At 44.9% G+C, this 27,314-nt stretch overlaps 2 protein-coding genes and 1 long non-coding RNA gene across 21 annotated transcripts in view; 1 reads left to right on the plus strand and 2 right to left on the minus strand.

The window, feature by feature from the left end:
* The window catches only part of LOC111249810 (pikachurin-like), a 226,426-nt gene that overhangs the window by 119,446 nt on the left and 79,666 nt on the right, over window positions 1–27,314 (minus strand). The window lies entirely within an intron of this gene.
* The window catches only part of LOC111249816 (uncharacterized), a 74,538-nt gene that overhangs the window by 40,999 nt on the left and 6,225 nt on the right, over window positions 1–27,314 (minus strand). For 2 of the 16 annotated variants that reach the window (XR_015327249.1, XR_002673093.2), the window contains exon 3: window positions 21,368–22,215. The exons of 6 other annotated variants lie outside the window; for them this stretch is intronic. The gene's annotated coding sequence lies outside the window, so the exon portion shown is untranslated. Of the gene's footprint in view, window positions 1–8,217; window positions 8,312–8,570; window positions 10,006–18,969; window positions 19,465–19,835; window positions 19,973–21,367; window positions 22,216–27,314 lie in introns of those variants that run through there. 8 more of the 16 variants (XR_015327238.1, XR_015327239.1, XR_015327240.1 and 5 more) reach the window with 8 other exon arrangements.
* Window positions 22,217–27,314, plus strand: part of LOC147756250 (uncharacterized) — a 12,636-nt gene continuing 7,538 nt past the window's right edge. The window contains exon 1 of the long non-coding RNA XR_015327250.1: window positions 22,217–22,777. This is a non-coding gene — a long non-coding RNA (uncharacterized LOC147756250). The remainder of the gene's footprint in view (window positions 22,778–27,314) is intronic.

The raw sequence follows: 27,314 nt of genomic DNA on the forward strand, positions 1-27,314 counted from the left end.
CGGCGTAGATAGATGGAACTCGACGGGGATTGACAGCGAAGATAATTCGAATAAAGGCAGTAACAGCATCGTCGATAGTACAATGTTGTCTGCTTGCTGTCGACGCAGACCAGCCGTTTATATCAGAGCTCTCTTTCGTTCTTTTTTCCCCATTCATCTATACACATCTCAGCTGAATCTGGGAAGGGTGAATTGTTATGGGCACCCGTTAGCAGTATACAACAAACTGAACATGTCTCTTCGAAGCTGCGTCATCATCGTCGTTGACGTGTTATTTACTTTTCACGTCAAGCAGTCCGCGAGTGGTTAACAGAATACTAAATGGGGTGTTGAAATAAAGCATACCGCTAATTTTAACCACCATCATAAATTACTGGGTGGAGAAAATTATTCCCGTTGGATAATCCTTGACGGTCTATAGCGGCCACCACATTGTTGCCTCGTAGCGGCTTATTTTTGGTAACTGTAATGAAATTCTGCGCCCAATCGCTACTCGAAATTCCTATTGGCGTATGTTTGAGGCATTATTTTTCTTTTGAAGGAAAGAGGGAAAATGGTGAAAAAGCCGAAAACTGGGGAGGAGACCGCTTCCTCTCCGTGTATTCTTCTCTAGCGTTACAGCTATATGTTACACCGAAGCTGTTCCAACCGAGGCCCCACAGTCAAGTGAATGGTGGGATTGGTCATGGTGGCAATGACAGTGGCCCCGGGTGAGAATGGGCTATCAAACGCTCATCTCCAACACAGCAAAAGCAGCACCAGCATATATATTGAAATACCATCTGACTCGATCGCGCATCCGACGATCTACGTGCAAGCCATCTAACCCCGCTACCCTTTAGAGAGTTTTCGGTGAGCTAGAAGCTGCAGCAAGCGGCCTTCGGCATGAACAGCCTTTGTGGGCCGTAGGTTGTGTGTATGTACTTGCTGCTCCTATTGCATATACGCCCACAAAACCTTTCAATCGTGCACCAAACCACGCTTTTGTGACGTCGTTTGCGCCATTTTCGTTCGACGATGACCATCGTGTCTTTTCGCAGGCCTCTTTCCCTTTCATAGTGGCCCTGATCGCCGCCATCCTTCTAATGGCGACTTCGTTTTAGGTTCTTTATTTCCGTCATTGTTCAGACGCAAGCGTTTAACGTTGGATCTTTTCCAACCGATTCAACGTGCTTTGAAGGCCTAGGGTAAAGCGGGGGTGGAAAGGGATATCGCTTTACTTTCTTCTAGAATAGGCCCCATTCGTTGTATATATGTATGTGGCCTAGTCGTGCCCTTCTGGTTTCGGTCATGAATCCGCCGAACGCATGACTAACCATGACTAACTCACAGCCACCATCACTTTCTGCTGTACTTTGCTTTACCCTTCCCAGGGGTCTTGCGAAGATGTAACTGGTTTCCAATGAAGCTCAACAATCTAAGCGTTATCCAGAAGGCTAACACCAACGCCAAAATCCGATACAGCACATGTCTGGTATCTATAATAGTCGACTTATCGACTTCGGTCGAGCCTGCTGCCGACTTTGCAACGTTGTACGTAGGGGACAGACTTCTAACAGTTATTGAGACGAACGTCGTCCAAGCGCAAAGACCGACATCACCATTGACTCGCCACTGACTTGCCAGCACCCCAAGAAATGCCGACGCCAGCTGTACGTTGCTGTCCTCGACGTGAAATGTTGTATTACAATGGCAGAACGCGGTAAGTTAGTTAACTGGCGGGCGGTACTACTTACATGTACCGGTAGGACGCCAAATGTCGGAGTGCTGTGTTCACATCCATCGAAAAGTTCATTCTATGCAAGTTCTGCCCATCGCTATCAACACTAACTCTGCGAGGGAACCCCTTCGTGACGGCTCCAATTGATCCGCTGCTTCAATACGCCACAACGCTCTTTGATTATACGATTCACGATGTCTCGTCATCTTTCTCGTCAGTAGTTTACTTTGCTATATTTTTTTTATTTCTTCCTTTCGGTTTTTCGATCATCTCTTCATTGGAACGGCATTTGCTTTATTCCTATTTACCTCTACCCCACTCTTGCGCCATTTTTAACAATCATTAAAATCAACGGCAATTCTTCATGGCAATCGAACATTTACGAATGTCATTGCCTTTGATTATCTCTATGGAAGGAGCGACAATAAGCACAGGCCGCAGCAGCTGGTGGCCGATGGAAGTTGGGTTAATTCTGGGGCCTAACAAAGAGCAGGCTGTTACCCACGAACTACATTCGAAATAACGCCCAAGATATCAACTCGTTCTCACGAAAAGCTCCTCATCGAATCGTTTCCTTTGTAGCGGTTTTCACTGAGGGCATGCAAAGTAGAAGCGAGACATGGACTTGACAATGCATACAACCCGAATAGACTCCTAAAATAAAAAAAACAAATGCTGAGATACAAAATGATCGAAAAGTAATCTGTGTACTCTGATGACGTGGCACAGCAGGTCTCAAAGTGTTACTTCTTCTAGGTAAAGATTGTTCCGATCAATAGATCTTAAGGGGTGTTATGTTTATAAAATACGTACTTTATTCTTCGAAGCAAGTCGTTTTAAAGTTCAAACTAATAAGATATGTGCTCACCCTATCTAAAACTTTATATATGCTAAAACATAGCATAGAATATAACATACTTCTTCATCTATAGTTCCAGATATTATCAATAGATTCCCCTAAACAATGAAGAACCAACATTTTAGATTCAGTAGTGACGATGTTTAAATTGCGACAAACTGGGTCGGCTGCCTATAATAAAATTTCCAAGTCCGTCTTCTTCTTGCTCACATGGCTTCGTCTGTTAAAGATCCTAAAAACATGCACAAGCAGCCATAATCGTACATTCGCCCGCATACGCAAAGACCAATTATACTGCTGTCCTTCCGTCTCCTAGGGCATGGTCGACGGCAACAATAACTATTGCTATAATGGTTCCTGCTGTAGCTATTGTTGTCGTTGGGCTCTCTACTTTTTCCACTTGCGATGGTCGAAGCTTGTACTGACGCGCCTGCTGTTCCGTAGATGACGCACGTTATGTGGTGATCTTTCAACTGTGCCTTCCCCTTTTTCCCCACACTGAATCATCCCCAATAGTAGAGTTGCCCTCACCGAGTATACCTTCACGTGATCGTTTAGGTCATACAACCGATTCAAGGCATGCTGGCGAACAGGTATTATCAGTGATGGCACAAGGGTATTGCGACACTCTCTTGCTGAATGGGCTTTCAGGCAATGATGGGTCTAGCTAAGACAGGGCAATGGAACAGCAGCTATGAGGTTTTTTGACAACGACCACGACGATGTCGAAGGTATGAGAGGGATTCTATGAGCGTTCACTCAGTCGACCCTCGTTTCTTTCAGCAACTTTAGCGACCCTGGGCATTGAATGGACTGGGGCCCGGGGGTCTCAGGGGAGTAATCGTCCACGACCGACAAGCAGCGGCACGACTTAGGAGCAGACGGCACGCAGTTTTGTCTCTTTGACTGTGGAGAGTGCGAAACAACGAGATGGAAAAAAAGAGACATAGGGAACCGGAGTGGGAGGGAAAAGACGAAATGAGGGTGAGAGATGTGCCAATGTTCGCTGCTTTTTTCTCTTCTTTTTTCCATACTTTGACCGTTCATCTTCTACTATCATTGGTCGATTGTACGACTGACATCAACATTGCCATTATTACCATCTGATTGAGTCGGGCCGACCACGACGACGATGACCACGATCATACGCCAGCGATGGAAATAGCAGTAACAGCAACAATGGTTGATGTCAGCAGCTTTGTATCTGACCGCATCGGCACAGCCCTGTAGTTTGTGGGGTGTATTAGTTTTTGTATACTCTATGATAGAGCTGTGCATCAAGATATGAACATAAATTCCTTAAATCAGGTTTTCCTCGTGTCATTCTATACATGATATATACCATAAAGAACTTATCATGTCTGAAGTTTTGCCATGCCTTTCAAAAACGCGGTAATCTGCTCATAGTATTTAATATAGAAAGTGGCACCTTATACAGCGCTACAGTTTCACGTGCTTGCACCGTCACAGATTCCCATTTGTTCAGGTGCGGAGATTCCAAGAATCCAATCATCATTTCGCGTCAGAACTATTGATGCTACTATCTTATCATAATCGCGCATGCTCAGAAACAGGCACATCCGTAAGCACGTGTATGTATGCTTATACTTGCACGAAATCGTATCTGTACTGCAACAAGGATAAACATTTGTCATTCTCGACGAACGAAGGCGCCCGTGGTCCGTTAAATGACGATGAAGATAGAATTTGTGCATTGTCGTTTGACGCTCAGTGTTCTACCGCACTAAGCTTTCGTTAGATGCACAACACTGGGCACTTCCTCTACTTACTACTTTTCCTGCTGCTGGGGTCAGCTCGTGGTTGTCGGCGACATTTTCCATTTCTACGGGCTTTATACAGCGTCATTTTTTCCATGGCTCCCGTGCAAACTCAATCCCCTTAACCCGTGCAGCTCTTTCCTTTGCGTTCTGTCTCGTATTGTAACTCGATTCGACAGAGAGACAAGTCTCTACCGGAAGCAGAATTGTCATTGTCATTGTAGCAACGAAACATTGATGGCAATTATAGTAACATCGACAGCAACAAACCTTCAACCAATGGGGACAGCCTTCAGCCAGAAGAAGTCGACAAAGACCTATATGGATAGGGGCTGTGTCTGAGAGTACGCTTTGACGGACCGTCGGTCGTCGGTCGCCTTTTGCCTTTGGACTAGCCCACGAAGAAATGTCTGCCAAAAAGAAGCCAAATTGTTTCGTCGGACCCTTTGTGTGCGTCTCATTCCAGCTTGCCTTTCCTGTCGGGTCATCGCACCTATTGTGGGTTATCTTTGTCCATAGCTGCTACTGCTAGTAGTACTGCTTCCTCTTAGAGACGACGCTACCTATCCCTTCTTTATTAGTAGCGCCGACCTACCTTACTGTGCACTATGTAAACGTTCGTCGGTCAATGGTCCGCTCACTCTGGACAATTGGAATGGAAAAGTCCGACAAAACCAGGCCAACCAGGATAGAGCCGAAACGGATACGCTAAGACACATCACGCGGTCGTCGCGGCAGTAGTGCGGGACACAATTGCCTTTACGCTGTCTTGTGGCAGCACCAACTTTACAGCGAAGCACAACGAACTTCGTCGTGACCACTCCTTCCTCAAAATCGTTACGACGGGTTTAGCCCGGCCGACCGCACATCCCGGTCGCGGTCGCTCTATGACGCGAAGTCGAAGAAGCATTTTATCTTTGTCTATCGTTTCATTTATGAGACAGCAGACTGCTCTCAGTCCATGCAGCAGTCGAAGCGAGGGCAACAAATTTCAAGCGAGTAACGAAGTCCGCCCACATCAGACCCCAAATCGACGGCTAAAATTTATTCGACTGCCTGGATTATAGTTGTGCGTCTGGTTTTCATTGTGGCATATGCCTCGAATTGAAGGCCATAGCAGTCAAGCAAGTAAGAATGCGCTTTGATCATCGTTGCAGAGTGAAGGTGAAAAAGAAATTGGATCATCTTAACCAACTGCTTTAAACATAAATACGTAGTTTATTATTGATTAGCAGCAGAACTACCATCGTGGGTCTTGTTGATCTAACTGAAACAAAAAACGAGGTGAGAGAAGCCTTTAGTAAAATAAATCATAAGTCTTCAGGTTTTCAGTGAGCAATACATGCAGCACAATATGCCGAACATCTTTTTTTCTTGATGACGTGGTATACTTTCATAATAATAATAATAAGAAGATATGTCATTACCTTGAACGCTTTTCATCAATTGTATTCAGTAAGCGCAAATAAACTCCGCCCTAATTCGTGTTCGGCCTTTGTTATGGGTAACTAAGCCTATTATGTCTCAAAATGGTTTGCTTTCTTCGGTGACCGTTTCCCGAGCTGATCTTGATTATACTCAACATTAGAGCTATTCTCCCTTTGGAAAGTTCCCTTGTTGCGTAAGCAATCATTACCTAGAAAAAGGTAGCATATCGCTTCCGCTCCACGTTAGCTCTACGACAAAAGTCTACGTTCAAAGCCGTAGAAACAGGCGATAGTCTTTCGAGCGTCTCCATGAGTGAGACCGCATGTTACATATTTTCGGATGATTGCAGTTGACCTCGCTTCCGCTTTGTCCCAGTCGGCAATTCTTGAAAATGGCTAGGGTCTTTTTCTACTATTACTGCTACGACCATCTTAGTGGCCCTGTTCTGATGTCGTTTTACGTTACCCTTAAGGTTCGGTCATTACATGCCGTAGCCGGTATGCTGTTAGACGATCACATCTTCTGCGGGTTTCAACTCTTTTGTACAGCCTCTTCTTGCACAGTTAATCGTTGGTTGCGACCCTTCTCCTTTTTATCCTGCTGTTCCTTGACTCTTTGTCGTCTAGTAGCCTCTATTGCAGCCCCCTGTTCGGTCAGCTGAGCAATGTTGTAGTACTATATTGTGCTGGAATCAGCAGGTGGCGTGTACCGCTTTATGCATATCAATTGGAGTTGCTCAAAGAAGAATGAAGATAAATGAAGAAACGCGTTGCAAAGTGTTACGTTGGAGGGAACTAGACTGAAGTCCTGGCCGGTTACTCTGCGGCCAGACGCCTGACAGACGATCCAGTCAGCTGTTAGCCTACTATCTCTCTCACCGCAAACCGACGCGCATCCCCATGAAAGATGGTTCAAGTTTCGCATACTGTGTTTTGTGACTGGCCAACCTGGTCAAGTGATTTTGACCGTGCTCATTCATTACAATAAAGAGAAACAGAAATAGCGTCGTCAGTAACCAGCAAAGAAAAGGGGCGATCATGCGTGGTTGGGGGTTTAACATAATTGCGTACAAGAGGTGCCGCTTTGGACCTGTATATATAGATGCTACTTGCGTAAAGGATCCTAACCTGGTAAAGTGTCCCGAGGATTAGTATCCAGGCTAGTGACAGTAAAGCCGAACAACTGCCAACATTATAGCACCAGCAGCTAGCCGCTTACTGCGCCAGACTATTTCTTGTTCGTTCGTTCCTCACCTCGTAAGTACCCTTGCGAAATGTCTATTGCAATGATATCTAACCAAGCATGCCATTCTCAGATACATATATGCGCAGACATTAGCGGTGTGTATATGTGTGTGCGTACGTGTAGAACGCTCAACAGGGAGGTCGTGCAGCCAGTAAATTCTAACTCAAGTAGAACAGATAGGTATATCTGATTATATGGGGGCGCACATAAAAGGAGACTCGGTTATGTGAGCGTGAAGCGTACGTACCAAGGCCAGCATGGATTGATTTTTTAAGAATGTAGAATGAGGGAAAAGAGCGAGAAACGATGCGGATTTTTGTCATCTGTAAACATGGTATATATGTAGTATAATATCTATACTATATGTCGCTTTATGTTACGTTAGCGTCTTTGTGAAAAGCAGCAGACTAAGCTAGGTGTTAGATCCTATACAGCTTTTGCTAGAGAAGCATGTTGGATACCAGTTAAATGAGGATGTTTCTAACAAAAGAAGTTCTGATAGATCAGTTGGTCATTAATAGCTGTAGATGATATGTAACAATGTAAATTTAAAATGGTATATTTCATTATTGTCAGAAGCCCAGAAGATTGGACTTTAACCCTGCCGTCTCACAACAGGCCGTGTTAAGCAACTGTGGAATGTGTTTAAAATTTGTTATGCTTTCTGCTAGTTATCCTGCTTAATACCTCTGAGTATTAAGCCATCGTTATAATATGATCTTTTAACCGGACGTTTTGCTCCTGCTTAATAAAAATCCTCTAATAACGTATAGTTGGAAATTGGCAAGTTCTGAACCTCTTCTCTTTGGGCAAGCGTAATGTTTTTCTACGCCTACCTTCGTCGGAAAAACCGAAAGCAGAGCAGCGCCCTACTGAGCCATCTGCTATTATCCATGTGAATCGTGCCTTTTCATATGCTGCACTCTCTATGCACACTTTAACGAGATAGGTCCTCTATTAATGTAGTTAGCGCCGAAAGGGGCAAACAGAAGCCACCTATGTGGCACGTGACTCACAACTCAACTAAAGTCGTCTGCTTAGCTGTTCCGTGAACGATCGATGCTGGTAAACTAGATTCGTTCCATTAAACGTAGAGTTTACACGCAATATACCATAGACAACCGGAAGTGCTGAACCTAGCCCAAAATATAGTGCAAGTCTTCAGGTTGGTATTGCTAAACCATTACCACTACCAATTATCACGACGACGATTTTATCTCGCAGTGCCATAGAAATCGCCTAGCATCGCATTGCACCTCGAACGCCGAGCACGTTGCTTACCTAGAACGAATTAAACGGAAAACGAGGTCGTTAGCGCTCCACAAAGTATAGTGAGGCCAATAAGCTACCACGTCTGCACGTCCATCGTCCTCCATGCATACATATATATTTGGCAGCCAGATATTCCCGAGTGGGGCTGGACAGGCGACTGCGTCGACAACACTCGTCGCAAGTCGACCTTTTGAAACAACTGTATACAGAGAGTGGCCTATTTTGTCGCAGGACACAGACACAGTTTTCATATGTTTCAGCAATTCACCTTGTTCGCCTTGGCTAGTATGTCTTGTACGTCGTGAATTTGCAAGATACTTGACCGGCCATCAATGCCGGCCGTCAAACAGCTTCCGCGTGCGGCTTCTATTTACAGAGGTTTTCTACCAGCGCTGCTTCCTCTACTTCCACCTCTACAACTACTGTTGAGACCACTACTAGCACAGTTCTTCTTCAACAAGAGGGCGTTAGTTGCTGCTTTCGATCACTTTTCAGCTGCCACTGGTACGTTTTGCGGTTCGCGACCCCGATCCCGCCTCCTCCATGGCCAACTCCGTAAATAAGCTCGAGTTTGAACCGCTACAGCAACGACAATGGCGGCGGCAGGAGGTTGGCAACGCCAGCCAGCTAGCTAGCCAACCTCCTGCCGGGGATGAACTAGCACGAGGCTGCTGCAGCACTGGCGATATAGAAGCGAGGCGGGTCATTGATATTTTTATAAAGGCTTCCCACGGAGCGCAATAATGGGTTTAGTTGCCTGACTGCTGCTTGCCAGCGTGCCGGGTCTGGCTACTCGTTCCTACAACGGAACGAAGCAGCGAGGAGAATCCGGTAAGGCGCAAAGAGGGTGGCCTTTGACAGAGGTCCTCTCAGCTTCTCGCCGGCCCGTTCGCTGTGTCTGAGCGTTCTCTGCAGAGCTCATATGCTCATCGCAGTGACACAGTGGCAGCCGCGCCTATTGGTAATCTCACTGTGAGGCCCTGTACATGGAGAGTTCGGTCATCAACACAGCTAGATATCGCGCACCCTCAGGCATCAACAAGCAGAGAAAAGGAACAGTCAACAAAGAACTGGGCAGGGGGGTGGGTCTGATCGGGCTAGCCCGTGGAGTAAGCAGCTGATGATTGGAAGTACGTTGTACAATGCATGTAGTGTTCATGTGAGTATGACAATCTACGCAAGTGAAGTGCTGCGACGCTGCGATACGTAGGTCCATCGGTGGCTTGCCTTTGTAATACATGAAAAGAAAGTAAATGACAGATGTAATAAACAAAGTTAGGAACAGTTAGGTAGGCCTGTACAGATTTTCCTTGTTGCTTTTTGCCATTATTCTGTGCCCGTTTTCTGTACGAAAGTCCCGACAAACTTCACGCAGATAAGTGAAAAGAATGACTTCTTGAAAAGGTCCATTAATCGGTGTAGTAGCCATCAGACGAAAATAACTTCTTAGCCCGCGCGCTTAATAGACGCCTGCTGCTTTAAATATGTTCATCTGTATATACCTATATAAAAATATAAGCAAATAGTGATTATCATATGTACTTTAATGCCTTCCCGTCGTTCCTGTCGTTTCGTGCAGTCCAATGCTTATTGACATTTTTTGTACACCTCATGATCGTCACACATTTGAGTGGCCTTCCGCGTGTTTTTTTCTTCGTTGCTACCGATATAATAGAGAACACAATGAACTTTACGTATACAGGTGGTTCTCGTATCCGTCTAGCAACAAAAGGGGGCAAAACTGACCGGTCATATGACAAACTACAGCGCCTTATGTAGGTTATTGTCCATAGTTAATAGCCAAATCGTAATAGGCAAGTCGCCTGGTGTTTTTCCTTATCGTACAGTAGCAGTATGTACTGATACTTTCATAGTCGTTAGAGAGTTACTTCCATAAGAAGTTCTGAGAAACCTGCGCTATTTTGCAGCGGAGCTGGGTCACATTTAATTCTGCCTGATCATTAGTATTTTCCATGGCGCAGACGGCCTGACCCCGACAAAAGTCTCGACAAAGTCGGGGGAGGGGCAAGGGTGCCTGTCTGGTGTACGCGAGAGTAGAACATTTTTTTCAGGCTTAGAGTCTTGTGCCGTCGTGGAAAGTATTACACTACACTAGTGGTCTAAGCTGTCCTCAAAGGTACTTCGTATAAAGGGGCATCTCCGTTCACTCTTTCTCTAGTTGGCAATACCGATCTCAAACTCGTATCTCTTGTTTTCGTATCTTCCTGTGTGTGGCTGACAACGGTCTGGCCGATCGCAAGAAATCCTGGGCGCTGCTTGCGCGGCAGCTACCGGGTCCACTCTTGTCCACCGTTCGTCTAATGGAGATCATTAAGGCTAAGCTCCTGGTCCTGCTAGTACTAACCTACCGGCAAGTCATTTGCGCTTCTTGTGTCCTGTTTTCAAACTATTCCCTTGTCTGGACGGCCATCTTGGCCAAACTAAGCGTAGTAGAGTCAGCCTAATCGCGCAGTGGAAGTCGTACTAGCAGCAACAGTAATGGTCGTGGCGAGAGTACTAGCGGTGGCAGTGGCACAGGGTGGCCTCCTGGACACTGACTCCTTGACACCGTGCAGCTTAACTAACGCGTACGGCTCGGCCACAGTGGATATACCGTAGAGCAAGCGGCATTTGCAATCCTTCTGGTGACACGACTACTTCAAACAGTGCATTTCCATTGCCAATTTTCCACAGACCCCCCCCCCCCCCCCGCCCGACAGTAGATTCCATCAGCGACCATTGCTATTTCAGCAGAAATCACGGTAGAGGAATTTGGGACGGGAGCCAGAAACGGCATTTCGGCAGTGCTATTCTTTACTCTGTGCATAATCACTTTGCCATTCCTATGCGTTTGTGCATGCGCTAATAGTCGCGGCCATTCCATGTGGCAGCCTAACGCGCTACTGCCGCAACGCGACTAGCATCGGCAGTAGTGTTTCAGCAGACCCATCCCCGCATTATGTTATAGGTTAGGTGGTTAACGGTGACGTATGTACGTGCAGTGCAGGCAATCGGCTGGTTAAGGAACAACTGAGAAAGTCATGCTTGCTTTGCTTTCCACTTGCTTCCTTTTTGTCGCGGAAAGTGGCGCGGCGAGTATAGTACCGTATCGGTACCAGGAGGATGGAAATAGGAAAAAGGGTAACGGACGAAACGTACGTGATCTAACTCATTTTCGGCCAACCAGCACAGTTATCCTGGTTGCAACAGCCAGGACTATTATTGCCAGCGTTGCTTACTGCTTTTGCAAGTGGTCAATTTGGTATGTCTGCCTCAATCGAGAACTACGGTTCGAAAGACCAGTAGGGGACGGCTGTGGGGCGGGCAGTAGCACCTACAGCGGTAATCCACAGATTCTTTGGTCCTCATTGTACACTCTTCTCTCGCTGCCTACCATCTGCTCTGACCTTGCTCACTAGAACAGAAGCGACCGTAACCCAAGCTACACTAAACGAGCCTGATCTGCCCTAGTCGAGCCAATCGCGCGTGGCTTTGCTTTCTTGCGCCGTAGCGGCGTACCCTATGAGGCAGGACCGAACACCATCGGCTGTCGCCTGTCTACGACGGCAGCGAGAACGACGCGGTTGGACAGAGAGGACACTACCGGCCTCTGAGAACATACCGAGTCGGAATGTAACCGGAAGCGAAGCCAGATACGCCCGGGGACAATTAGCTAGCGTTGCATTGCCAAAATACCTACACACACACACATATAGAAGTGGGCTTTCTACATAGGATCTAGAGAGAGAAAATGTAATACAATCATCGGCAGTGGATGACGAATCCCAAAACGTGACTATCTCGTAGCAAAAGTTTTCAGCGGGTCATAGCATGACTGGAACGTACCAGACCAATATAGTGAATCGGGATTGCGGATGAAGCAAACGAGCGTACTAGGACAGCGGATAGTCAGAATCGAAACCGGTTAGGATGCACCAACTACAATCGTAAAGGCGGGACGATTTGCTTGCCAGCTGCAATGAATCCGCTTGCAAACGCCGGCTTCGTTAACTAACTCAGGCTGTAGCATGCTCCCCTGCTATACTAAGCCAATATGTCCTTTTACACAATGTAGCCTAACGTAGAAGACGCTTAGCAGGCCAGTTGCCTGAGCACGATCTCGGTAGCTGGACAGCAAGGCCTTTAACATAAGATGTCAGTATTCAGTGTCTGTGGAAATGGCTAAACCGGCCAACCTGAACCAGGACAAGTTAACTCGGCTTGCAGATGGGAAAAGGCGAGCGATCACGTCTGTGACATCCGCTGTCTTTGCCCCGCTGCTAGACCCTATCCAAAATACACGCAGCTCTCTGATCGTCTTATTGCCCCTGTTCTCTCTATGGAAAATCGAGAAGACGTCACTCGTCTGACTCCAATTCACCCTTTGACCCCCCACCGTCTCCGCCCTAAGGAAGCTGCTGCGCGTACACCACTGATTGGACTAACTATCGCTCGAAGTGCCGGGTGACTCCGAGAGTCTCCGCCGGCTGCGAGAGGAACTGCTATAGAACAAGAAAGAACAGTCTTCGGGCAAACCGCCGAATTATTCCCCTGGCGTAGACCGTCCATATGCAAAACGGACAAAGAAGCATCGTTCAGTAACGGTCGTCACAACTAGCTGCGTCAAGCCATCAGAGTGAAAGTCACATATGATTTGTCTTTGTTACTCACAGCTTTCTGCTAGTATAATAAAAATGTTACACGCCAGATATCATAGCTCCAACGCAAATATGGTCACCGAACATTCGCGAAAGTCAATCCAAAGTCCATTTCCGCGTTCGACTCAAGAGATAATTACATTAACAATTATATATATATATATATATATATTCTCACGCGAAAGGATGAGCAAGTAGTCCCTTAGTTGATTCTCTACTTCTCAAAAATACAATAAAATTGAACTCTTCTAGCCAAACTGTCCAAACGTTTACCAGTCTATGAAGGCGCACTGTCGCAAATGGTACTCGGCTCGCTGACTCCCGGAAGAGTGCGGTGATGGGTTGGTCAGTAGAATCCAAACTGGGTTAATTCGCCCACTCCCTTAGAAGCTAGCTATCCATGCTGTGAGGCGGATGAGCCTTAGGGTAAGTTACAACATGCTGAATTCGTTCATAGTTAGCGGTAGTTTATGAACCCCAACAGCCTTTCGCTGCCCATTGCTGTGCTGCACGATCATACATAGGAGTTAAACTTGGGAACTTCTATTTTCGTCCGCGCTTCACATATGTAAACCCTACATAGATTTGCTTACTTTCTCCTGCCGGTCTGGTATCAGCGCGCCTTGAACAAAGAAAGCGAGCGGACGGTAGTTGGTTTGCTTAATAGCAGTACATTGCGTACGTCGTAGCAATTATTGTATCTAGGGAATGGAGTACGTGCCTACATTTAAAGCAGTAAAGCGTACTTATCTGCTGGCTGTAAATATGCTTTGTCGTAGGGTGACGTAGATGCATATATGACCGGTGGAAAACAGGCTTTTGGAACTGAAAATGCGTCGCTTTACGTTGACAAGTGCTAAGATGCAGGCCAATCAATTTATGTAAATATTAAATTCAGAAAACGTTATAAATGTAACGCAATTAATTGCATCTTCTTAAATAAGTCAATTTCGCCCAAATATTTGCGTATTAAACATGCGTAACGGGCTACGTCTTGCAGAAGGCTTAGACATTAGATATAACTCACTTGAGTGGTATTTCTAAAAAAGTAAGATACTGTAGGTCATGGCTAAATTTGTTTCGGTAGGCAAAATTTCCCAGGTACAAATTGGGGATAGCTGTGTTTCACATAGGGTGTAGCCGCTGCTACTCGTTCACTCCTGAATCGTGTAATCCCACATTAACGGCCGTCTACTGAATACGTAAACCTGAACCTAAAACAACAAACATCTGTCGAGTAGGCTATATACGTGTGCGTATAAAAGCTCCTTCAAAAGGCACGATTTTATTCTTTCCGCCTTCAATGAAAACAGTCTAACACGAAACGGCAAAGCTTGCGCTAGGCCGGAAGCTGAGCACGATACGGTAAGGTGACCGAGACGAATAAGTTCAGGTTAGAACCTTAGAAAAACGCAAGGTAGATTGTACATGGATGGTGCTTCTTTTACCGCCGATCGATCTTGACAAGTACAGTAACCGCAATCGGCTTCCCTGTGTCTCGCGATTTCTCATCTATACACTCACCTATCAAGTATCCATCAGAAACATTCATCATCGGGCAGGAACAGGACTATCGAAACTAGTTCTGCTTTCTATACGACGCACCATTGTCGGAACGATAATGGTAACAGCAGCAGTGGCGAAGGATTGTGGATGGAGCAAAGAAGAGCAGAAGTATGCGCAAGTAAAGAGTCAATATCTTGCCTTGGTTTATCTTTATTTTCAGGGAATCTCATTATTGGGGTGCAGTTTGCCCTGTGCACGGTTTCTCAACAAAACCTACACACTCCTTCCTACTAGGGCCGCAAGACGCTGCCGCACGGTCCTAGATGTACGTCGTTTTCTTCACATCAGCCGTCTCCCCTCTTCTTTGCTCGACCGACATGAAAGTTATCGACCTGCAGGACTAACGACGATGGCGACGGCGTCTTCAGTGGTCTGCTTTCTTTATGCCGTAACGACTAGAAAAAGCCACCACGAGAGGAGAAAGAGTGAAGGAACACCTGGCAGTGTCTTCGCTATGAACATAAGCACATACACAGCTCGGGCCGACCCTCACGTACAAGCAAAGCTTTCTATTCCGAGATCATTTTTGCTTTGTTCCTTATAGTAACCACGTTGTTCCTCTTGCCATTCTAATCATCCTTTAATTTAAACACCAATAGGTTTGCCATCGTGCGGAAACCCGCCTCAAAGTCTAGAAATCACCCCCGCTTCCACGTTCCGTCACCAATACTATTCCATACTATTTCACCTATTGCTAAAGAATAAACGAAGGGACCACGTAGCGAGCATTACTAACTGTGGTCACTTGAGTTTGTCGAAGTGGCAAGTGATCATCTTTGCTTCTCATGCTTCGTCGAAAGCCCCTCTCAAGTCGCTGAAGTGAGGAACAAATTGGAACAGATTTCCAAGTAGACTAAAGTAGGGTAAGTCATGAAACAAGTGAGGTATGCCACGCGTTCACGACAATATTGCTATCTCTAGAGACAGATAAAAGACTAAGAGGAAAAGGAGCAGTGCTACGAGTTTTTTCCTATATCCTGTCTCTTTACTTTGCTAGTAGCAGTTGTACTAGCACTGGTAGTAATGGTCCTTGAGAACCTTCGAAGTCCCCAGAATACCTCCTGGATCCTGCATGACAACAGATTCTTGATGGCGGAATCCGTCTTACCGTTCTCCGGCCTGTATGGCCTCACCTTTCCCTCCATTAGGCAAAATAACAACACACGGTGTACGCTCAGACATGTACAGTCCTCTTTCAACAATCTCAGAGCAGCTATAGCGGAGAATGCAGCGGCACGAGTTATTTACCAATACTTTCCGCATTTGCTCTCTAGTCAGTGGATAACATTATTCGGCAAGAGTACCTACACGACGGCGCACGTATTTCACCTTGGATAAGCAAAAGATAGCTATTTTTTTTCAGTTTAGTCTATCTGGTTGACTAGCTAGGCAGCTCTAACCCCCGAGCCCCGTAACTGCTCCATATGCTATTGTTGGTTTGTTATTTTGACTATTGGAATAAGCGAAAGACTGATTCGAATATGTTCGAGCCGGCAATGACTCACTATTTTTTTCTTTGTACACATAAGCACACACACAAGTTTTTGGAGGTAAAGGATCCAACTAAACTAAATGTAAAAAAAAAAAAAAAATGGCCACACGCGGCCAACCTAGCGGCAGCTTTTGGAATTTAATGGGACCATGATGCAGATCTATTTTTATGAATAATAACACAATGGGGGCTATTGTTACTGTTTGAGTACATGGTACGCATTCGGTGTCCGATTAACTAATGACTTTGTACCACTTATTATGCAGATTGAAAGTAAGGAAGCAGAAATGTAAGAAGTGATGTTATCCGGGGGCAGTCCAATTAACATAACTCTATTAGTGCGGGGCGTCTGCCGGCCCCGCCAATCATACAACGAACGATGAATGTGAGGTAGCGGACGCAAATCACTACCATTCAGTGAGAATAGAAAATGCTAACATTTTATGACTTAGACGGGACATACGGAGTAGCTAGCAGCAGAACAAGAGCAACTGGTACAATACGAGTCTAATCTACGAGAGACGAAGACTATAGTTGCCCTGCGCAAGGAAAACTAAGAACGTTGTCAAGCTTGGCAAACAATTTATGAAAACTTAGACTATTCAAATTTTAGCCACCTGATACTTAATGCGGACGCAGCTTCTTCTGCTATTATAATAGAACAAAACGAAACTTGTATATTGATTTCACTAAGTTGGCAAAATGTGGGAATAATACAATTACAGTAATTCCATTACATTTGATAAAAGCCTTACTACTGCACAAGCTTTGCCCCCCCCACACACACGCATACAGTTCTATTCGATGATTACGTTCCACACAATTACCTCAACTTATAAATGCGTATTGCTTCGTATTTTCTGCATCGTAGTATTATCGTCCTCTAAGAAATATGTATACCATTGCCGTACGGAATTCATCAGTGCATCTTTAGCCCATAGCATAGGAAGATTCACTTATATTGCATCCGTGTGTCTGTCGACTCAAGTAAACATGCAATCATTTTAAGCAGGACCAACGAATCACTGTACCAGAAGATATCAGGAAGTGTTACAAACTCCTTTCCTTACCACTAAAAACATCTCCGCACGATTAGTCATACTACTACTTCGTTGTTGCACTCATTCTGGCCCGACTACTCAGACGCCTCACAAGCCCTCGTGGCATGTATATATATATATACGTATATACATAGGCTAGACGCCTACGCTTCCACGGCGTGCAAAATAAACAGGTAAATCTCATTCTGTCCTTTCATTAAACCCAATTAGAGACGCAAAAAATCGCTTTTTTCCTCTTCTTTTTGAAAAAAAAACAAATACATTTTTTTTGTTTTGCGTGCACGTGCATCGTGCAAACGATTGACGAAAAATAGCAGGATATTTAGCGTTACTTATTTTTGGTTATGTGCGTACAGTTGCGCCTCGCTGGCAAACAATCGTCATGCTGAAAAATTAAATTCTTCAATTCTCCCCATTCTCAACTTCGCCTTCGACTGTCAACTATGTTCAGGCAGGCAAATGAGGGTACGTAAACGTTTTAGAATAATTAATCGTACTAATGGCCTAAAATGTTTGATGCATTCATTGTTCATCCAGGCCATGCTTAGCTGGTGGTTCAGTGACTCGTTCGTGTCTTACTTCAGAGGTTTTGTATCGAACAAGGAGTGCTACAGCTGTGCTGAAATCCTATGCACGCATCATCTGAATTTAATGAAAGATTTGGCCGATAATAATGTTTATGTAAATATCCTCAACTTTTAAGGATTGCGCGGTACATGTTCAGATATGCGGATTATACATCGAGTAGAATTACTCGATGGTGATAATGATAACAGTAGTATCAAGTGGCAAGTAGTAATGGTAATAATGAACAGAAAAAATTGGTTTCTTCAGTCTTCATGCGTTACACATGTGTGACATTCAATGATAGTTAAATAAAGCTCGACCAGCTGTATGACATCATGCGTACGTCTGCAACAATTCGAGCTCCCCTATTTGCCTGAACAGGTATTACATTTTTGGTGCACAAGCAGCTTCGAACTGTCAGCTCTGAGCACTGGAATATGTTATGCTATTTTTTCTCTTTTGTTTCTTAACGAGATGCCGGATAGGGGATCGCTCTTTTAAATATAGCAAAATAATCATCTCTCGAATTAGTGAGCAGGCCGTCTGCGCAGAGCACGTTCCTAATAACAACGCCTCGTGGCCTGATACTGCCACCTACGCAGCACCAATGACTGTGTTACGTTAACGGCCATCCCGACAGCCGTTCCCGAAAGGAGACAACGAGTTTCGCGCTGGTTGCCGGCTGCTATCGTCACTTCTTTGCAAGTCTTCCTAGTAAAGGATCTCTCGACGCGAGGTCTTGAGAAGAGTAAAAGGAGGCTACCTGCTATACTGCCCGCCGTGCTCATAACAGTAATAGAGAAAAGCAATGCAATAGTTCATCCAACTATACGATCCAATACGGAGTGATTGTCACTTGAGACAAGGGTCCCTCCTTCTATGAGGAAAGCTATTCGTCCTTCTGCCGGAGCTCGGCTATTTGCCAAGGCCTTTGGGAACCCTAACGGACCTCGAGGCAGCCACAAGCTAAGAAATTCTTCACAAAGAAAAACTGGGAACTGCTGATTCTCGTCAAGCAGCCGTGAGCTGTTAGCGGCCACCACAGGCCGCTGTGGCAAGAACGGCTACGGTATCAACTGAGAACAACAGCTGCCATAGTGTCACTGCCTTTAATCGAATACTTGCACTATTTCGCACATACAGCGACACAGTAAGGCGGTATGAAGACGATGCACAGATAGAATAGAGGTCTCCATTCCGCTCACCCTTTCGTATGGGCCCAGTTCCTTTCCGATCGACAAACAGCAAAAGTATGACAATAAAGAAGAGAAAAATAGACAGGAATCAGAAAAACAGTTCCCTAATAAATATATTTTCTATTACCTACGGCTTTTTTGTGGTGGCAGACCCTGCAGACGTTGCTGATGGCGGTGTTCCAGACACAGCCTGTTGTTCCGTCTTCCATGCTCGTCCCTTGCCCCTGTCCCGGAGCAACGATACTGCTAGTCGCGTACTGACTTCTTACCAGTTTAATTGCTTCCTTCGTCCTCAGCTGTTTTTTTTTTCTATAAAACAACCCAGTTCGATCAAGCGAACTGAATCTACCACAACTTCCTTTTTTTCCCCCTTCTTCCTGGCTATTTCGGTTCGACATAGGACTGCCTCTACTTCATCGGAGGCCGTTGCCCTATCGCAGCGCAAACAGTATGCCCGTCTGCCTCGCTCAGAAATCTGTAGGAACTCTTCGCTTTCACAATACAACGATGACACCGGGAGTAACCAGCTTTCGTCGTCACAGGACATCGAACGAGCTCTTCCATCAAATTTCTGCTTCCTTTTTTTTTTCTCTCTTTACCGACCGTCGCTCCGCTGCACTGGCTGAAATGACGTGGACCACACCAAACCGAATCGGACCATAGAATTGTTGAGCATTACTGTTGCAAGCACGGTACAAAATGGTGGTTCTGTTGAACTATGGACCCTATGAATACAGCCTGCTCTATGGGGTCATCATTACGGGAAGACAAAACATGATTAAACAGGGATCTCGGACACAAATGCAATTCTATTGTGTCCCTTCTAGCTCCATAAACACTAGGGGCTAACTCAGTTAAAACAAGCAAGATGGCTCTCAGTGGTGACCATCTGCCGCCAACGGTTCAGTACACGCGTACCTATATTCCACATACCTACCTCACTGCTTATATTATAGTAATTTATTACTTACGTCTAGAAAAATTCGGACTTACCTTTTTGACTGTCGATTTTGACGCTTAATGTTGCTTTCGGAGGTATTTCTCTTTTTTGCAATTGAGTTCTGGCAATTTCGGACCCTTCGATTTTTAGGACTTCTGCCTTGCCGTCTACCCAACACTCACATCCACTGCTGTGTTTGTGCACGTACATATATATATATATATATATATATATATATATGTACGTATATATATATATATATATATATATACATATATACATATATATATATATGAGTAAATGATAAAACAACCCACTTACCAATTTTTAATATTGAGAATATCGTAAAACAATTGCATATTATTACAATCAGGAATTTACGTTGATTTCGTACCACTTTTTTTATTACCTAGTGGCTGAATGGCACTTGTTTAGTCTCTGTTCTGTCTGTTGTGCCTGTCTATGCGAGTGTATGTAGGCGTGTGTGTCCAACCGTCTATTTATGGACAACGCACGTGCTCGTGCTCGCCTCGGTGCGTTAAAAATTACGCTGATGCAAAAAGAAATCCACGCTAAACGTGCCATAATTTGCATTCTTTCTACAGAAAAAAAAACAGAAATTCATGATGATTTGCGCTCAGCCGACCCATTCGCGCGATCTCGTAGTCTCTCTATTCTTCTTATTTTCCCTGCGCCAGTGCTCTCAGCTAGAGGGTAGTAAGAATCATTGTAAGGAGTGACTATTTACATTGCGCCCCTCCGAAGGAAGGAAGCAATTGAAGAGAATTCGTTTACTTAATCTTTCTTTGACTGGCCGATTCCCTCTCGACCCCTGGTCGTCCCTCTCTTCCGCAGCACCCTGGGCCGTGCCCCCGATCGCACCGTCTTTTCGAAACAGGGAAGAAGGAAGACGTCCATGCAGGGCCTAAACGGCATCATTTTCTTCGGTTCTGTCTGCCGTTAGCACGGCGCCTATACCAGCCGGTGCGGTGGATTCACAATAACGGACCTCGAGTACTGCCACTGTTATACGCGAAAAAGAACTACACGAACGAACGACTTCGCGCGTGGCTGGGTCAAGTATGCCGGCAACACTGAAGCTCAGTGTATTTCAATAACACTATATGATACATTTAAGAATACTGATACAAACATTATTGCTTATTGATCGCTTCTTTCAAAACAAATATATCAAAGGCAATATTGCATTTTCACAGCAGTTTTTTTTCCAACCTCAGGTGATTATCAAATCGAAAAGGATACATAGATAAATTTGAACCGGTAGGATTCACATATGAAGAGTTGTTTACCTGTTAGTAGAAATAAATTACCCTTTATTGTATGTGGGTGACTATAAATCCTCATACGAGATTAATCAATTCAATATATATGTATATGTTTTCAGGCAAAATTTCCTAACGTCCTTGATCCTAAGCCAGCCATCTTTATAATATATACCATGACCCTAGCTGCCGGCAGCCACTGAAGGCATTGATAATACCAGAAAAAAGCGTATCCGAAAAGTTGATTAACTACAGTCAGCTGCCTATCCGCCTAAGCTACTACAGAAAAAAAAAGAAGAGAGTAGAATTGATTTTTCGGTTTTCATTGGTCAACTTTGGCCGGATGATGAGCCCGGCGGTTTTAAGTGGTTCCACTATATGGACACTGCGTAGGCGTCCAAACGCCCATTGAAGAGTACATCCTCAAACTCATTGTCGTCGGTCTTGTTTTCCTCGCGGACGCACCACTGCGCTAGTTTTATTAAATGTAGCCAACCGTGAGATGAAAAGTCGCTCGCGTTTTCCAGTTCACTAATCAACCCATAAGTTGACTGTCTCTAACCTGGGATCTAGTCGCTTCGAGCTGATTGATGCGGCTGACAGTGCGCTCTTCCTGTCCGTTGTGTGCACAGACATCCACGTGTGTAATTGTTATCCTTGACCACTAAATTAATGCTGAGCAAAGCCATTTTGATTGCAAGGCAAAGACAGGGAACGCTTGAAATGAGTGCGAAACACAGGGGAGACTGAGACAATGGACCATGGAAAGAAGGCAAAGAGAAAATCACAGAGTGAGGAAACTAGTAAAACAACAAACAGGCCAGAACAGGGCCTGGAAGATAGTAGCAGGAGTTGCGGCGGCAGCGGCTTAATTTCCCCAGCATTCGAAATTAAAGACAATAAGAAGGAGTAGATAGAAAAAGTCTACGGCTCTGGCCGTCCGCCTGATAGGCTTTAACCAGAAAAGCAAGATACGAACCTGGCAACAGTTAGCCGAAATTTTCCTAATGTCTTCCCTTAGCCTTCGCGCTCTTGTCGTGAGCCAAGCGCAAGAGGCTGTAAACAGCTGATCGCATCTTCTCTGCTTCTCAGATTAGACCGGGGCATCTACTCCCTTTGCTGATCAGCTGATATGCTGTCGAAGACATGCCTTAAACGCGTGTCCAAGAGGCGCATAGCTATGCGTGTTAGCAGAGAAATCCTATTGAGCTTCTTCTATTGAGTCATATATGGCACACCACTTCATACAGTCACCCAACTCGTCTAATGGCTAGCGCAAGATAGGCGACGATTGCCAACGGTCAGACAATCTGATAAGAAGTTGAAACATACGAACTAAATGGATAAGGTAAAAAGACTAATAAGGAGATCGTAAGGATGTGTGTAGAATTGATCAGGTCAGGACCAACGTCAGCGTGAGCTCAACAGTTCTGAGCAAGACCCAGGAGCTCCATTCTTAAAACCCAACTCTTCGGCAAGTACGCTTTTGTCCTTTTTCTCCGACTATCTTTTACTTTTTGTAGCATGAGAATGAGTCAGTCAGTCAGTAGGCCTTTACACTACCTGCGCTTGAACATCAGCTATGGTCTGTTTGTTTTTCACGCAATCCACGTTCCGGTGCCAAGGAAACGAGCGTGTCCTGGTCGCATACTTACACACGCAATCGACATTGTTAGCCACCGATGCTGTCAGCGATTGCTGCCTTTGCTACTGTAAGTTACTTAAGTTGCCTTTATTAAGTAGCAATCGTGATGCATGCATGAGGGTACGCTTTTGCAAAGAGCAGAACTCGTAGGACCGAGATCGGACCTGGTATATATAGCGACAAATAGAAATTTCTCTATAGATATTAGTTGACAGAGCTAATTCGGTCGTTGGCGTACCGGCGGCAAGGGGCATCTCTAGCAAGAAAGCGTGTACAGATTATTTAAGATACACTCGAGCAAAAATTAAGTTTGCTTGTCGGTAGGCTGCATCTAAATCAAAGCGGGTTAATTTATTTTTGCAGCTGTCAATAGAGACATTCTCTTGCAGACATGTTGGCAACGATTTGTTTGTGCCATGAGATGAATTATTCGTCTGGAAGTTGTCTGCTCTATTGTTTAACACAATGATAATTTCCGATTTCGTTACGATATTTAGAATATCTGATTATTAAATTAAGTACTAAATACCTGACAGTTTTATTTATCGGTAAAGAGATTGTCTAGCGGAAAGCAAGGCATCGATCCCCCTTGCTTACTTAATATTACATAGGTATTTTCTCATTGTTAAAAATCGGAGACCGTCCGCTGTTTGACGTTTAGCCGTAATGGGAAACAAGCGACATAGATCGACTCTCTTGATCTTATTCTGTATAGAGAGCTTCGAATCAGTTTGACACAATGGCATAAGGTTTGCACCTGGGATATTCGTGGACAACTCGAGCCACGTTAGGTCAAATGCAGTCACTAAGATACGTCTGAATGTCAACACGGGGATGGCACACAATAATCGAAAATTCAATTTTACTATTGTACAATCACCGTGATGTCCAGCCGTGTCGTTTTCGCTTTGGTGCGCCAAAGCCACATGCTCTAAGTTGTCTCCTTCACAATAGACAACGTAATATTTGATCGAAGTAGTAGCTCGGTCTTTTGCAATGCCAACAGTTCGCGCGGTAATGAAGGCATGCACATGTATAACGACCAACGATCCGCCAAAACGTGTGTCAATTTATCCCGACCACCATATAGTATGTACTTACATTCTACTAAACGTCTATACCGAATATTGGTCAAACCGGCAATAGGGTAATTTTTCCTAACTGACGGTGAGGAAGAAGACAGTCAGCCAGCTTGTGTAACATATTCAGACAAGCCTTGCTTTGCAAGACCTGATTTGTATCTGGATATGGTACAGCTTTTTTGTGACTCCACTCTATTGATCGTTCTCTAAAATTAATCAGACTCCGTTGTTGACCCTTTGCGCCTTACTCCCGGGACGTTTCGTCGCGCCTTCCGAAGTCTGGCAAAATGGAGGGACTACCTTCGAAGCCACTGCTTCGTGCTACGTTCCAAATGCAATACTTTATCTGACCGGCGTTAGCGCCTTCACTACTGCGCCTATTCTACCAATTTGCTTCCGACTGCTACCGTCTGCGCTGCGTTCCGCTGGGTTTTCGACGCTGTGTTCCTATTTACGCGCTCGGGTCGGTTCTTGTTCGGGTTGGAGTTAATTTCGGCTAAGTTTTTTTTATCTCCTCAGGCCTCCAGTCGGTCGTCACCGTTGCATTATTCGAGTCTGCCCAAAAAGCATCGAGCTACCTCGACGTCATTCATGTGTATACACATATTTGCTGCCGTACTACCTGGTTTTGGCTAGAGGTTAGGCAACCTCGAAAAGTTGGGTTTGTCGTTATGTCTTTTCGATGGTTCGTTGACCCGTCGGCTACAAATTTGAGGTCAACTTCAAAACCATGTTTGCATGAATTTATTTCGAAACAGACATTCTCTTCAACTATGTATATATATATATATCGGACGCGACTACACACCCATATGTACTTTTTATAAAATGCCATCATAGCCGTGCGCTAAAAAATCATCCGTCAGCTTCCGTGTTCCTGAAACGTGAGCCCGTCCATAACGATCGTAGATTCTCTGTGTTGAATTCGTCTTGATCGCCTTGATGCAAATGTATGCATGCGGACCACCGCAATGAAAATCGATTGTAACGCAGATCTGTTGCCAACAAAGCAAGCCGTTTCCTGCATCCCTCAGTGTTCAAGAAGCTAACCTTAAATAGTCTAGCCGGTCTCGGGTCGTACCAATCCAGGGTAAAAAAGCGCAGCTGAAAAATTTCATAACAGCTCTCCGCTACCAAAAGTATACTAAAGAAATCGTTGGCTAAGAACTTAGCAGTTCGGAGGGTCGGACCCATTTCCGTGATAGCTAAGTGGGTAACGTGTTTGCCTGCATGTTGTGATCTAGGTTCGAAGTGGGCATAGGTAGACTCCGTTTCGTGCTGGAAGCCTATAGAATGATATAGCGTGATAGAATGCTTAACAGTGATACCGGAAATAAAATTCAAAGAGTAGAGCCGGACACATAACAAGTCATTGGTCCCACGTATGGGTAAGTGCAGGGTGTGCGTTTCATTCTTTTTTATCTGCTGTTTGTCGATTCGGTGGCTCTAGCAATGACGTCTCTCTAATGGAACAAGTTTGTTAATAGGGCTACAAGCGTACAGCCACAAAAATCGAAGCTGTTGCTGTAGGCGTTGTTAGCCATGATAGAAAGCTTAGCTATGGTAATACAGCTGTACAATATCCTAGGAACTGCGACACTCTGGCCGATGTCCGTATCGCTTAGTCTGGTGGCCCCTCATTATCTGTCTAACATAGAGGCATCGGTACCAATGTGGACAAAAACGATCTGCTAAAATATAATATGGACTGGTCATCGAAACTTGGTAATAGTAAAAATTCCAATTAATACCAAGGGGCATAAGCCTAGCAATATTATTAACAAATAATATATCTACTTAATATCACTAGGTTTTCGAAGACAATTTTTTGTTTCGGGTTCGATGCTTTGAAGATATTGTCGATTCAATTGTAAAATGCCCCACTGCGTGCATATATATATATATATATATATATGTATGTAAATTCTTTCGTGTATTTGAATATACGCATTTGGTTTTACCCAACGGTCTCAGTTTGTCGTCTATCCACGGACGCAGCGTAGCGCAGTGGGTCCAGAGCCAAACACAATTCGCAGAAGTCGATTCGGCTGAGAATTGGAGTCATTCGGCCCTTCTCCGCCTTTGTTCTCCTGAAAGGCTCCTGTCGTTCGTTTGATTCCCGTCTTGTATGCCGCCCTCCAACGGCTAAATGATGCATAGGGCTGTCTAGCGATGTGAAGCCAGCGGTTCGAAATCCAATGCTCCGCTGGCAGATGAAAAACAAGCCACGCAGGGAGAACGAACAGGGACCAGGAGAATTAGCCATGCTTCGTTTGTCGGTGTCGAGAGTGGAAACAGCGGCGTGCTTTGCTGACTTAGTCGAAACTGCGAGGGCCAAGATGGGGGTAGCAAGATCCAGATGACGGGCTAATTGACCGCCTTTACTTATTGTTAGTCGGCGAAGAGAAACTGTGACTGTTTCTGGGCATGAAGTCAAGACAACTCGCTACATTGCCGGGCAAGCGAATTGAACTTGGTGAATGTCGATGAGGAGGGCTACGGTAGAAGCGCTCAGGCTGACCGTGAGGTATGCATGGCCTGCACAGCAGTTTTTCGAGGCCGACAAGCCTCTCATACATGCACACGTACATGGATGTCGAAAAACAATATTGCCCAATTGGCACAATTTTCGTCGACTGCCTCAGTGCGGTCGATATATAGATATTCGACCTTGTACGAACATCTAGTTGTACAGAGCGTTTGATGTCCAACATATAGGGTAGATTTTGTTTAGGATACGTTTCAATATAAGCGAACATCGAGTCAGCCTTATCATGAATATAATGCTTGTATGACGTAAAATCAAAATCCATTTACACGCCTTTTAGTTTATCGGAAGGCGCATTAATGTGCGCGTCAACACCTTAGAATGTTTACGCGCATTAATGCCGCCAGTACTACAGTAATGTACGAAGAAAGAAAAAAAAAAGAAAAATGCACTCCGTTTCCAGCAGTGCCGCACATCCGATAGAATCGTTTCTATTTACGTTAGGCAGCTAGCCCTGCAGACCTAAGGTGTACGTAAAATTCGAGACGCAAATACCAGGATGTTAATAGGTACCGCTGTGGATTTCTAAGAGAAGAAACGCTACCATCCCTGCCAAGCTCCCTGTCACCTAAGTGTGCCTAAGTAGCGATAAGACCTGAGTAGTGTACAGCCAATCGATATGAGCTTTCAATTCACAGCTGACACGCAATCACATCGGTTAGTACTTCAGCTAGGTCAGCTTTATCAGGCGAACCGTTGATCTTCATACTGTGGCGGTCGACGACACTGGCGTCCTATCATGCTCTTAGTAAAATACTATCGATAACGCAGTTAAATAGATCGGTTGATGATAGCTTATCGGCACCGTTGTATGCGCTGTTTGTATACTCATTTATAGACGATCAATGTAATAATAAGTTTGCCAAGGCCACGCTGTCGTTGCGTGTCCGGGTTATGTTGACTATGAAGAACGACCGTTGTAAATAACTAGATCGACTGAAGTCAGCATCGACGAGGGACACAAATAAAATTAT

The sequence above is a fragment of the Varroa destructor genome, unplaced genomic scaffold (assembly GCF_002443255.2).
Source record: "Varroa destructor unplaced genomic scaffold, Vdes_3.0 BEIS01000004.1, whole genome shotgun sequence".
NCBI lineage: Eukaryota > Metazoa > Arthropoda > Arachnida > Mesostigmata > Varroidae > Varroa > Varroa destructor.